Genomic DNA, 13,143 nt, shown 5'->3' on the forward strand with positions numbered 1-13,143 from the left:
GAGAATGTGAAGCACTCAGATAGCAGGATAATATGTGCCATAAAAAAAAAAAATCCTGTGATCAATCAGCAGAAAAAGATATACTTAAATTAGGTGTTAGTGGGAGAGATGCAGGAAAGGTGATTACGGGTTTGTCTCCGTGTTTCCCTCAGCAACAATGATGACACGCCGGGGTGGGTCACCCTACCCTGTCATTAATGGAGCATCAGCATTCATCTGACAGCTCCTTTGTCCTGGGAAGTCAATTCCGATGAAGATTTGACATTAGCAGAGGCACGGTGAGACTCAGGCACCTTTGCATTTTCACGACCCTTCGAATGCTTTACCCTGATGGATTACGGGTAAAAAACACTGTCCTAATTTGAGCAGGAGGCAGAAACAAATATTTGTACTCATCTGTTCCAACTGTGGCAATAAACACCACGGGCAGAACCAGTGGAAGAGCAGCCCTTTGCTCCTTTCCCAGAAAACAAAACTGGGAACAGGGGCCACAGGGCAGAACACGTGGGAAGGGTCAGGTGAAGCATCAGAGAAATGTGATTTTTTTTTTAATTACAATATTTGTCAAATAACTGAAAGACAAGATCTTAAGGGTGGTTCAGCCCTCTAAAATAATCCTAAAATAATTCAGAAATGGAGAACTCCAGATTGTAATAGAGAGAGATTTTAACATGCGCAGCACACTGTCCCCCACTGGCACCCAGCAGGCAGGGAGCACACGATCATCCACAAAATTCCCACGGGCATTTCAGGGACAAAACATCCCAGTCCAGACAAGAGTGAAACTTAATTTAGTCCTTCCCTTTTCTTTTAGGTGAAAGAACACACGTTCTGCTCTAAGTGCCATCACCTTCCCTTGTTCTGTCAGCGGCACCAACCCCGGGTCACGCCTGGTTTGGGGATCACCCCGCTGCCAAACCAGTCTCTTGCACAACAACAGAATGTGCTGGGAGTGTGGAACAATAAAAACAACCTTCCCCTCCCCCTGCCCCCTCCTCCATTTCCCCTGGTTTTAGCCAAGATGCTACCAGCAGGGTGGACTAATCCTGTACTGCATGCAAACCTATAATTACATTTCCCACTAACCTGTGAAAGACCTAAAAATACACCTAGATAAAGTTTCAGCATTGAGAAGGCAGCTGAAAATTTGGCATTATATTTCTACACATACATATTACTTTAATTGCAGTCATGTTTTAAGGTGGCAGTATGGATCCCTCCATCCTGTGAATTTGGGGCTTGGAATGTACTGATGTCCATTTCTTTAAGGGTTTGTACCACAGGTTGGCTACCCTGAGAAAAATAGCACTTTTCCAGGGGTGAGAGAAATCCCCCTACATCAGATAATTTAATAAAATAAAATAATAAAATAATTTAATTATAAAAGAACATACAAGTGTTCTTTTCCTTGGGTTAGGTAGGAGGATACTGCAGGTGTCATTTCAGAGGATGGGGAAACTGAGGAGCAGATGGGCTGGGACAGGGTGTGACCAAGGTCCACTAGGAGAGGGCACTGCAACCCTTGAAACAGAGTGAGGATTTCCAGTGAAATCAGGAGCAATTCCTTCATCTCGCCATGATTTACCCTAAAGGAACACCCAACCAGAGAAGTGCAGGGAACATGTGTTTTCTAATAAAGTCTGTTTAACTTTGACATAGATTACTTCTAAAAAAACCCCACCAAACCACACCAGATACAAGAATGTGATAAAGTATCTTGGTACAAAATCAATTCTGAGGTGATTATCAGCCTCTGAAAAATTTGGGTTCTAAGTCAGTTCATGGCAGGGATCAAATTGAGCTGCTGTCAACTCATTTGGGCTTCTGATGTCTGACAGTTAAAATAATCTCAGCTAGCTCCCGTTACTCCTGCATTTTCTGCTGTTTGCCCCAGGGAAGAGCCATGCAGCCAGGCTCCCACCCCAGCCTGCAGCATCCCTCCCCAGCCGTGGCTGGGGGAATCCAGGCTGCCACAGCTCCCTGATCCTTCCTCCACTTTGGGGAGAAGTTGTAGGTAAGGCTGGTCAGCCCCGAGCTGCCACAGCCACACCCAGCTCTCTGCAGCTGGTCTCCAGCTGGAATGCCAGGAGGAGCTCCGTCCTCTAAGAGAGAAGGCTTATTCTGCTAATGCAGGTGAGGCTTATTAATATCATTTATAACAATAGCTTTGTATGAAAATGGGCAAGTTTTCTCCAGAGAACAGGGAGTTGCCCTCAAGTGATAGCTTGGGGGAGCAAGAGGCAGGCAGGGAAAGTTGATTTTCTTATCATGGGATCATAGAGTGGCTGGAACTGGAGGGACTAAAATCCTTTAAGGGGATCTTAAAGCTCATCTTGTTCCACCCACCCCCTGCCATGACCATCTTCCACTATCCCAGGTTGCTCCAAGCCCCATCCAGCCTGGCCTTGGACTTTTCCAGGGATCCAGGGGCATCCACAGCTGCTCTGGGCACCTGTGCCAGGGCCCCACCACCCTCACAGGGAAGGGTGGAGAGAGGGATCACTCTGAGAGGTCTCAGAGAAAGCCAGGGCAGATATGTAATGCCCCCCTCACCCTCCCCCAAAAGGCTAAATTAATAATAATTTTTTAAAAGCACAGCTGGAGGGATTCCTTAGAGAAATCTAAGCATGTTGGGAGTATCCTCCAGTGGGTGCAGGAGGTTCTGTAGGTACGAGCATCTCCATCACCCCAAAGTCTTCAGGACAAGAAGCTGCCAGGATTGTTAACATAGGGATTTTAAGAAGGTGATGGATATAAAATCCACCAAAGGCAATTAAACCAAGCAGGACAACTGCCAAGCTCTTGTGTTTGCTCACTGTCAGTAGGTTTTATGGAGACAGAAATATATCTGCAAAGCTATTCAAGTGCATTTAATTTTTCCAATACCCACGTACTGCAGCTTGTGTGAGGATAATATGTTTATCCTAAAAGGTTCCTGACTTCATTTTGCAGTACTTGACTCCAGGGTGGGTTTTGTATTATTAACTTCCTTCCAGTACATATGGAAAATAAAACTTGTTCCCATTGAACAGCCTGGGATGAAGTTTTGTTGGGTGGTAAGTGCAGTTTGTCACACCGTTGGAGGCCCAGGGGGGGACAATGAGCCTGGGGCCTCAAACCTGCTGGAGATGTGAGCTGAGGTGTGGGGAATGCAGGGCTGGAGGTGGCAGCTTGCTCTGACACAGCAGAAGACAAATGGGAAAGGGGAAAAGATACCTATCTATCTATCTGGATGGTATTAATTAGGGAGAAATTCTGGCTGTGAGGTGGTGATGCCCTGGCACAGGTGCCCAGAGCAGCTGTGGTGCCCCTGGATCCTGGCAGTGCCCAAGGCCAGGCTTGGAGCAGCCTGGGACAGTGGGAGGTGTGGGGTGGGATGGGTTTAAGGTCCCTTTTAGCCCAAACCATTCTGCCATGAAACCCATGCAATGAGAGGGGGTGATGCTCCATCCCTCATACCTCACACCCCAAAAGCTCCTGAGAAACACGAGCCATTACTTAGGACTGTTTCACTGATATTTTTTGCCTTCTGATGCCACCTCATGAAAGTAACGGTTCATAATCTGCACGAGACCAGCTTGACTCAAGATAAAGATCTGCCTCGTTTGCAGTTACATAATTAGCAATTACCCTAATTTCACTTACACTAAATTACATTTAAAAAAAAAAAATGTTATCTTTTCTGACAAAAAAAAAAAAAAATCATCCTGGGTCTACTTCAGACTTTTTTATATAAAGCAGAAGTATCATTATCATGTTCTCAGATGTACTGTCTAGACACTTTTAATGAAAATATTCATTATTACTAATTTGCATCTCTTTCAATTCCAGGACAGAAATCAAATGAAGATGTCAAAACTGTGCTCCCTCTGCCTCAGGCAAAATGGAGCCACAGTGACCCCCAAGTCCTTCCAAAGGGGATCTCAGTTTGTGTGAAGGAAAAACATCTCCAGCATCCTCATAGCTGAGGGCAGCGTGAGATGAAAGTTTAGCAGGGAAAATCAGAGGAAAATAATGGTGTCAGGATCTGGATCTGAGATCTGCAGCCTTAAAGGAGGGCTAAACCAGGGAGATCCCAGCCTTAGGGTGCAAGATGTGTTGAAATACAGATGCAAATCAGGACGGTGGTAACTCACGTGGGTTCAGTAGTGACATTTCCTGAAGATAAAGGACATTTTAAATGCACTCTGTGCTTGCTGGTAACAAAATTTTCCATTAGTACAAGAAAATACATATTATACCTCAAACACGCTTCACTGAGCTTAGAGAGTAAAGATAAAAAATCTTTTTATAGCAAATAGGAATGAATACTTAAAAATAATAAAAAGTTGGTGAATATTCATTTGAACTCTTAAGCAAATTTGCCCTTGTCATATTTGCATCCCTCTTGTGTTCTCTTTCTGTGCAATGAAGTTTTATTAGCATGAACATCCACAGAAAGTGAATGTGAAGACTCAATACCCATGGGAAATGAATTTAAAATTCACTTGCTGTGTGCAGTCACCCAAGAAACTTGATCATAATTGTTTATTGTACTTAAATATTTATATTGTTGAAGCACTTGCTAGATAAAAGTCTGCGATGCTCCTCTGCTGGGTGATGTTCAAACACTATCCCAGGCTACAGGAATTACCTCCACCCCCAGCAAACACACAGGTGGGACAGGTTTCACCAGGCTGGCTGATGTGGCAGGTGGCAAATTTCAAGATCAACAGCGAGTATTGGGTGCAAAATCAAACAAGTTGCTCTTAATTTTTCTTAGCATGTCGAGTGGATGCACTGAACGGCACCAGTGTGTGCTCTGGTGTGCTCACAGAGGGTGCTTGAAATGCAGGCAGGAATTAAAGCTCATCAGGAACATCATTTTAAGCTTTTTCACTGCCTGCAGTCCTCTGGCACAGACTCCATCCCTCGCTCCCAGCTTGGATTCCAGCAGTGCCTGTAGGATTTACAAAGGATCCTTCATTCCTTCCTTCCCTTTTGCATCTCGAAATGCTCCAGAAGCTGCACCCACGGCTGCTGCCTCCCCCAGCAGATTCCATGGCCCTGAGCAGGAATCCCATCCGTGCTCCCCACTTAACACCTTCCCAGCCCTCTGTGGCTGCACTGCTGCTCCCAGCTCACCCAAAAATACCTCCGGGGTTTTTTGGAAGAGTTTGGCAGCACTTTCTGCAATAGGGAGACTCTGTTCTGCTCCGTCACTTAGCACCCCACAAATCTGTGCCCCACAGCAAGGCCAGGCTGCCCCTGCTTGATCCAGCACTGACTGGTCACACTTCCAGACCAATCCTCACTAAATCATCTTTCTCAGCCTGGAACACAAAGAGGGAGCAGATTTTTTATGGTTTTGGAGGAATAACTTCAAGGTCAAACCCCTGCTGGGAGTGGGGCAGGAATTTACACATTGTACCACGGACTGTAGCAAAAAGAGCCAACTATTAAGGGCTGGGAAATGGAAAAGACCCTGAAATTGAGGCTCAAGTCATGACAATGAGGATGCACAGGAGAGAAAATTGCATTAGGACTTGCACTGTTTTAACACATGGATTCAGTGGTGGGCGGGGGGGGATTTGGAGTCACCCCTCGGAGCAGGTTCAGGTGTCCATCAGCTTCTCACACAGGACTGTGAAGTTTAATTATCACCCCCAGAGTCAGGTGAGGGTTGCCTGTGTCAGTTTGCATTGGGGACACACCCTGTGCACCAGTTTCCTGCTCCTCAGCAGGTGGCATTGGGGACAAAATCACACACCATCACTAATTAGCCACAATTTCAGCTGCCTCAAAGATGCTTCCAAGATGAGACACCGAATTTCATGGCATTTCCTTCAAACACAGGCCACCAGGGGATGCTGGATGGAAGTGGAAGGATGCAATTAGGGAGAAGAAGAGGAGCTTGATGAGGCAAACTGAGCTTCTGCTGGCACTGCTGTGGGAAGGGGCAGCACTACCCCAGGATGATTATTTCCAAAAGCTTGAGCTGCTTGGGAATGACATTTGAAATCCAGAGGGTTGGAAAAGGAAAAGAGGAAAGAATGGGAACTCTGGATGGGAGGATAAGAGGGCTCCATTGCTGCACAAAATAGAGACCCCCTGTGCCCAGAGAGCCCCAAGGCTGGAGGAGGGGGGCACACAGAGCACTGCAACACACACATACCCCATTTAAATAATCCTTTATCAAATAATAAATGAAGAAGAGATGCTAAATGCTGTGAGCAGGGTCTCCCTGCATGACCAAATCTTTCCACCCTGATGGCAGAAGGTGTCACATGTCCCAGGAGCAGGATGGGTGATGATGAAAAGAGGATGAAGGGCATAAACTCAATACATGATGCAACCCCACGCTCACTACTATAAGAAAATGCAAGAGACAAATGGGGTAAAAACACCTTTTCCAAGACATAATTGTGTTGGCTGCAGAGGAAGTCAAAGCTGGCTTTTATGTTTTGAAGTGGTTAACGATTTGATTTCTTTAAACCAGGGAATTAATGGCACTGAACTTCACAACAACAACAAAAAATTAAAGGCACCCCAAAGAATGTTCTCTTAATTGTAGCAGCCCGCTGCATTAAAGCTGCTATAGGAAAATTCATTTACAATTCAGCTATTAAATTGCAAACCATTACCACTGCTTTTACAGCTTTATATCCCTCTCACAAATTTATTGTGTAATTACTCGGAGCAACAGGATAGTTTCTAGCAAGCGAAGCTGAAATAAGGCACCCGTTCCAAAATCCTCACAATTCTGCCTTTTCCAGATGAAATTTATGCAAAAGAGGCAAAATGTTACATGCAGTTTTCTGCCTGGGATTTGAGGGCATTTGAGGATGGAGCTGGTGTCTTGGCTGGTATAAAGGTGGGATGGAAGTGACCACCCCAACAACTGTCACTTCTTGCTGTGGGAGATGAAATTGCTTTGGAGCTGTTGGGACTTGCTCTGATGGATCTCTGTAGCAGCAGAGCTGGGACTTCAGGACATGGAATTTTCCCAATTCCCGAGGGCTCAGACCACCCCCAGCCAAGTCACTGCTTATGAAATAAATCACTATAAAATTGCTTAAAAAAAAATGGAATGGCATTTTCTGCCCTTCATTTTCCACCCCAGTGAAAGAAAATTGTAAATAAATAAACAAACAAACGAATTTTTGGGCACCATGAAAAAAGAATTGCATAAAGGGGCATTAAGAAGGACAGGCATTACCCGAGTAGAATGACTGGATTATTGTTGGAAGATGCAAATAAATTCACATCATGTGCCTCTTTTTTCCTCCTTTTCCTTTTTGTACCATCCCTCATCCAAAGGAGAAGATAATGTCTGTATCCAGCTCAGGAATCTCGTGAGCAGATTAAAGCCCCAATTATGCTGGATTTGGGGAAGCTGCCTCCCATCCAACCTGAATCCATCCTTACAAACCCTGGCATTAAACCCTCAGGGGCCCCCAGACAGATCAACCACCGTGCTGGTCACCAGGCATGACTACGAAACCATTTTCTTGGAAGCAATTCCCTTCTCCCATGGGGTTGTACTTCGATCCTGATGTACCAGGGGATGTTTCTCACCTCTGCCTCATTACCTGTGATCCTACCTGGAAGCTCACTGCAGGCAGGTGCCCTTAGGGATGCACTGAAATAGGCACTGCAGTGCTTGGCTCAGCTGGGGCCTGAGGATCTAACACAGCTCCAAAAAAAAGGGAGGTAAATGAATATGACCCCATTTAAAAAATATATATAAATACTCTTATTTTGATAATATTCTAATTATTATTACACTGTCAGCTTAATTTTTTAAAATTAATTTTTTAAACATATTTTTTTATTTTGTAAAGGAAGATCTTTGGGGGTACCAAGGGCCAGTAAATGGAGAGAGAAGGCAAAGCCAACAGGGCCTGGCTTGGTGGGACGATTGATTATTGATTCCAAATGTTTGCTGTGGGTATTATGGCACGATCCCCACCGTGGTTACACCCTCCTCTCCCCAGGAATGGCGAATCCCTGCAAGGAGAGGGGGGAAGGAGCTGACAAACCAGGATAATTTATTCTGCTGAGCCCAGTGCCTGCCAAGTTGGCTCAGGCTGGCATGGGACAGGCTTACAGGAACAGCCAGGCTGGGATTTGCAGAGAGGAGGAGGAGTCTGAGTGAATCAGATACCCAAATCTCACTGGATTCAGCAGGAACTGGCTATTCAGCCAGTTTGGGATTGTTTTCCTTCTCGGGTTTTCTGTTCGCTTGAGTGCCACTAAATTGTGTGGATGATCAGTGGAGGAGGGGTTCAGTTCAAAAGGGGATTTTAGGTAAAGCTAATGAGTGATAAAATAATTATGAAGAAAGGCGCAGGGGGACGAAAACCCCCACCATCTAAATTTCAAATGGGAATTGCATTTTGGCAGCCACTGCTGGTCAAGGGAGAGACAAGACCTTCACACGCAGTGCCTGACCCATGGCTCTGCTGTGATGTGTTCCCAGCTCCACTGGAGGAATTCAGCAACTAATAATCACCACGGAAGCATTTAGGTTGGGAAAGCCCTCTGAGATCCTCCAGTTCCACCACTGACCCAGCAGAGTCTTGAGCACCACTAAACCTTGTCCCCAGGTGTGACATCCACTGCTAAACCTTGTCCCCAAGTGTGGCAACCACTACTAAACCTTGTCCCCAAGTGTGGCATCCACTCATTTTTGAACAATTAAAGGAATGGTGAATCCATCACTTCCCTGGGCAGTGTGTTCTGATGTCTGATCATCCTTTCAGTGTAGAAATTTCCCCACCTTGCCCAAGACAGACAATTAAGGAAGGATGGCAATGGCCTGAGGGTGGGGATTGGGTGGATAAAGTGCATTAATGATGAGAAATTGCTTCTCTGCTCCTTGCAGGCACCCAAACCTTCTCCACGTTGTCAACAGGAGGGAGAAGAGGTGCCAGGTAGGTGCAGGGTTTGTGGGGTGGGAGCAGGAGGGTCTCGGGCTCTGTTTGTGTCTGGGAGCTGAGCCCCAGCCGGGTTTGGGGTCCCCGGTGCCCGCGTGTGCCGTGGGAAGCCACACGTGCCACCGTGCCAGCAGTTGCCATGGAGACCGAGGATTTTCTTAAAACTCCTGCAAAAAGGAGATGAAAGTCCAAGAAAGCAGAGGGGCAATGTCTCAGAGGGGTTCAGGGCTGTGTTCTGACCCCAGGGCCATCGTGGCTGCACAAGTTGTTCCCTTCAAGCAGACCCGGTTTTGCCCTGTGGTGGTGATTTCTGTACCTTGCAAACTTCCTTTTCTGCCTGTGCTGGCTCATCTCTGCAAGGTGCCAGTCTCATCCAGCAATCACATTTATTTTCACAGCCTCCAAGGGTTGTCTAAAGATGCAGCTTCTCTGTCAACAGAGAAACTGGTTTTTAATTACAGCCCTTCTGGCAGGGGATAGAGCTTCTTCCTTCATCAATATATTTTTTAAATGCATGGAAAAGTCACAGGACTGGCAGATGGAGCAGCAAAGCCCCCTGATTATCCAGATTACAGCTCAGCACAGACCCTCCATACCACAGAGATACCTGCTGGGATGGGGTATGGGGCTGGAAGTGGGTTAAACCCACAGCCTAAAGCTCGAGCTCTCATTTCCACCAGTCCCTAGATTCAGCTTTGCTCCTTGATGTTTTTAAACGCTGGTTTGTCCTTCGCCAGCCTCCAGGAATTGGGATAAATCAATAACCCATCAATTTTGACTGCAGAGCTCTGTGGTACCCAAAGCTGTGGTGCTGCTCCCAAGTGATCCATATGCATGCAAGCAGAACATTCCCAGACGGCTTTAAATGAAGTGGCTGGCAAAATCCCCTGGGAATATTTGGTTAGGATGAGAAACATATAGAAACACAGCTTTTCAGAGGCATCTTGCAGTAACTTTAGTTTCCATAGTGACTAATGTTTGTGTTTATATCCAGTCCCTGTGTTTCTATCAGATTTTGCTTCATGGAACAGCTGTTCCAAGTCATTTCACCAAGACAGATGATCCTGATAAGGAGCAAAGTTCCCATTCTACACAAATGCACATTTATTTAATAAAATCCAAAGAATTCAAACCTGGAAAAGACCTTGTGCTTCAAAAGATTGATTATCAATGCAACCAACTGATGGGAAGAGAATAAAAGTGGCCACAGAATAGCTGCTGCCTAATGAGAGAGTGAGAAAAAACAGAACAGAAAATAAATAAAACAACACTGAAAACACCTGTAACTTTATTTCATTTGTCCATGAGCATTCTATCCCTGGGCTTCATGCACAAATGTGATGCCTAAAAATCCTGCTGCTGCTGCTGGAGATGCCACTACAGTGGGACAAGGGCAGCTCTTGGATCCCCCAGCTCCCTTTGGACTACCTCATTTCTGTAAAAAGCTGCTGGGAGCATCCAGAGGAACCAAATGTAGACTAAACAAATCACTTTCACCAAGTGCCCCATCCCTGTAGCATTTATATGATCACCTCATCTCCATTTCAGTGGAAATCAATACTGATTATTTTTTGGTCATTTTTTTTCTTGCATAGTATAGCTCATGTTTAGCTTTTTGGAACAATACTTATTTTAGCCTCTTTACCAGATCAAACAGAATATGAGCTCCCTGGCTGGATCTAGGCTTGGATCAAGTTCCTCCAGAGTCCCTTTGGTATCAGCAGCTCTCCCTGGGCTGAACTTGTACTAGAGCAAGAAGGTTGGAAGCATGGTCACGTCTGATATCTCAATTCCTTGGCTTTTCCCTGGAAAGAGCAAAGTGTTGGATATGTCCAGGTGAGTCCAGGAGGCTCTAGAAGAGCATCTGGCATCTCCTCAGAACCTAGATGGAAAAGGTGTTATTGGCTGCCTCCCTCCAGTGCCTGGGCTACTCCAAAGGCAGAGGTGGGTCCTTGTGTTTGGTGGTACCCCAGAAAGAATAAATAATGCTGCTTTTAGATACACAGCTGGAGGTAACATCCCTGCTTCTCCTGGCTTGATCTGTGCCACCCACTTCTGCCACTGGACATGAGGAATCTGCAAGGAGACTGGGACAACCCAGGGAGAGCATCAGGAATGGTGAGAGGTCAGGAAGAATGAAGATGTGATACAGGAAAATGAAGATGCGATATAGGAAAAATAACTCCAGCATTATCTGCCTCCTGGCCTCCAGTCTTTGTCTCCCTGTAATCCTGTCCCCAGCCCAGAGCTGCCCTGTGCTGCTCCTGCCCCTGCAGAGCATTGGGTTGGCAGGAGGTCAGACCTGCTCCCACAGGTTCATGTCTTACTCCTGCTGCCTTTATCTCTCAATATTCTGCTTTTAAAATATTCTCTCTGCTTGCCCAGCTCTGGCCAAAACCCTAATGGGAACCAACAGCTCCTTCATGCTACATGAGGCACCAAAACAGCAGCAAGCAGCTGCTGGGAGAGGCCAGAGTCCTGCTCCCCAGCCCTTGCTGCCATAAATAACTGGAGTGCACAGGCACTGGCAAGGACTACAGAGTTGCTTATCATTTTAATCACTTCTAAATCACGTTGCAGAGCTCCAAACCTAAGGAAATTATTTTCATTGTTAACCTCCTCCTTCTTAATTTGCCAACTTCCTGCAAGTAATTGAAATTCCTGCTCTGCAAAAGCAAGAGCCTTATCTACCGCCTTGTTTAGCCAAATTAAGAGAGATGGGACTCGACTCCAGATTTGCTAAATATTTTTCCCTGCCTTCCGAAACATTTATTTCATTTTGCATTGCACAAACTGCTTCAACCTCCTGCCGGCTGCAGAAACGCGGTGAATTATTTTAATCAGGAGCAAGAATCGTGTTGAAAGTAACTATAACGTGGCACAACAGGAAACCTGGGCTTGCAGATTCCTTTGGAAGAAAATTCCAGCTCTCCTCTTCCCTCTTTGCAACTATCAATCAAACTCTAAAAATAAAGTCAGATATACAAAATTATCCTGCCATCAGGGCTTGAAAATATTTCAGTTAAGCAACTGTCAGTGCTTCCGTGATGGATCTCCATTGCCCAGGTTCTCTGTCTTCCCTTTTCAGCCTGCACCAGGCTGAACCTTGGCACTCATCCCAAGGATGATGCGGGAGCAGTTTGCTTAACAGCAGCCTTTTAATCTCCCTGGAAGCTGGGCAGCACATCTCCCTCTGTCAGACCCAGGGATGCAAACACCCACAGCTCCCACGGATTGCTGTGGAAGCCAGAGACACTTCAGCACTTGCCAAAAATCAGGTCATGTGCTCTGAAGGGTTTGTTGGAGCATCAATCCTCCCTGGGAGCATCAGGAGTGCCAAGTTTGCTCTCTGCTGAAGCTCCTCTGGGTTTGCCAGTGGGTGATGCAGAGCAAGCTGGGGGTGATGCCTGAAGGAATTGCTTTTCCCCCTGTGCAGGGCTGGAGTCTTGAGCTGCCTTTCACAGCTTCTCTGCATCCACCTCATGCCCAGAGAGCTCCTTTGCTCCTGCCAGCCATGCACCATTTCCTCTCCTCCCCGCCCAGGGCCTGGCTTGGCACCCTTAGATAGTCACAGAATCACCAAATGGTTGGAAGGAACCTTAAAACTCATCTCCTTCCACCCCTGCCATGGGCAGGGACACCTTCCACTATCCCAGGGTGTTCCAAGCCCCATCCAACCTGGCTTTGGGCACTGCCAGGGATCCAGGGGCAGCCACAGCTGCTCTGGGCACCCTGTGCCAGGGCCTGCCCACCCTCCCAGGGAAGAATTCCTTCCTCATATCCATTCTAACCCTGCCCTCTGGCAGTGGGAAGCCTCTCCCTGTTGTCCTGTCTCTGCAGCTCTCTTGGAGCCCCTTTAGGTTCTAAGGCCTCATTGGAGCCTTCTCTAGTCTGAAGAAGCCCGTCACTGTTCTTCATTCCCAATTCTGAATAAAATATTGGATGTAAGGAACAGAAATACCCTGCTTTTCCCAGACTCATCCCCTTCTACACTCAAGGGCCAGGAGGCTGCCAGAGCCATGTCCTCTGCCACTGCTGGGCTTCATCTCTTCAAGCCCACACCAGACACTTAATCCCAGCAGTAATCTAAATCCTCCCAACTGCTGTTGAAGCCCTGGGGAGAAGCTCTGCATTTATTTGTTTCTTCCCCTTGGAACACGAGGATATGTAAAAGCAAACACAGCAAGGACGAGGAGCAAACATGCAGAATCTTGTTCTTGTGGAC

General features: G+C 46.4%; 1 protein-coding gene across 1 annotated transcript in view; it reads right to left on the minus strand.

The window, feature by feature from the left end:
- KAZN (kazrin, periplakin interacting protein) overlaps positions 1-13,143 on the minus strand; it is a 213,911-nt gene that overhangs the window by 93,712 nt on the left and 107,056 nt on the right. The window lies entirely within an intron of this gene.

This window comes from Lonchura striata, chromosome 21 (assembly GCF_050655825.1).
Source record: "Lonchura striata isolate lonStrDom1 chromosome 21, ASM5065582v1, whole genome shotgun sequence".
NCBI lineage: Eukaryota > Metazoa > Chordata > Aves > Passeriformes > Estrildidae > Lonchura > Lonchura striata.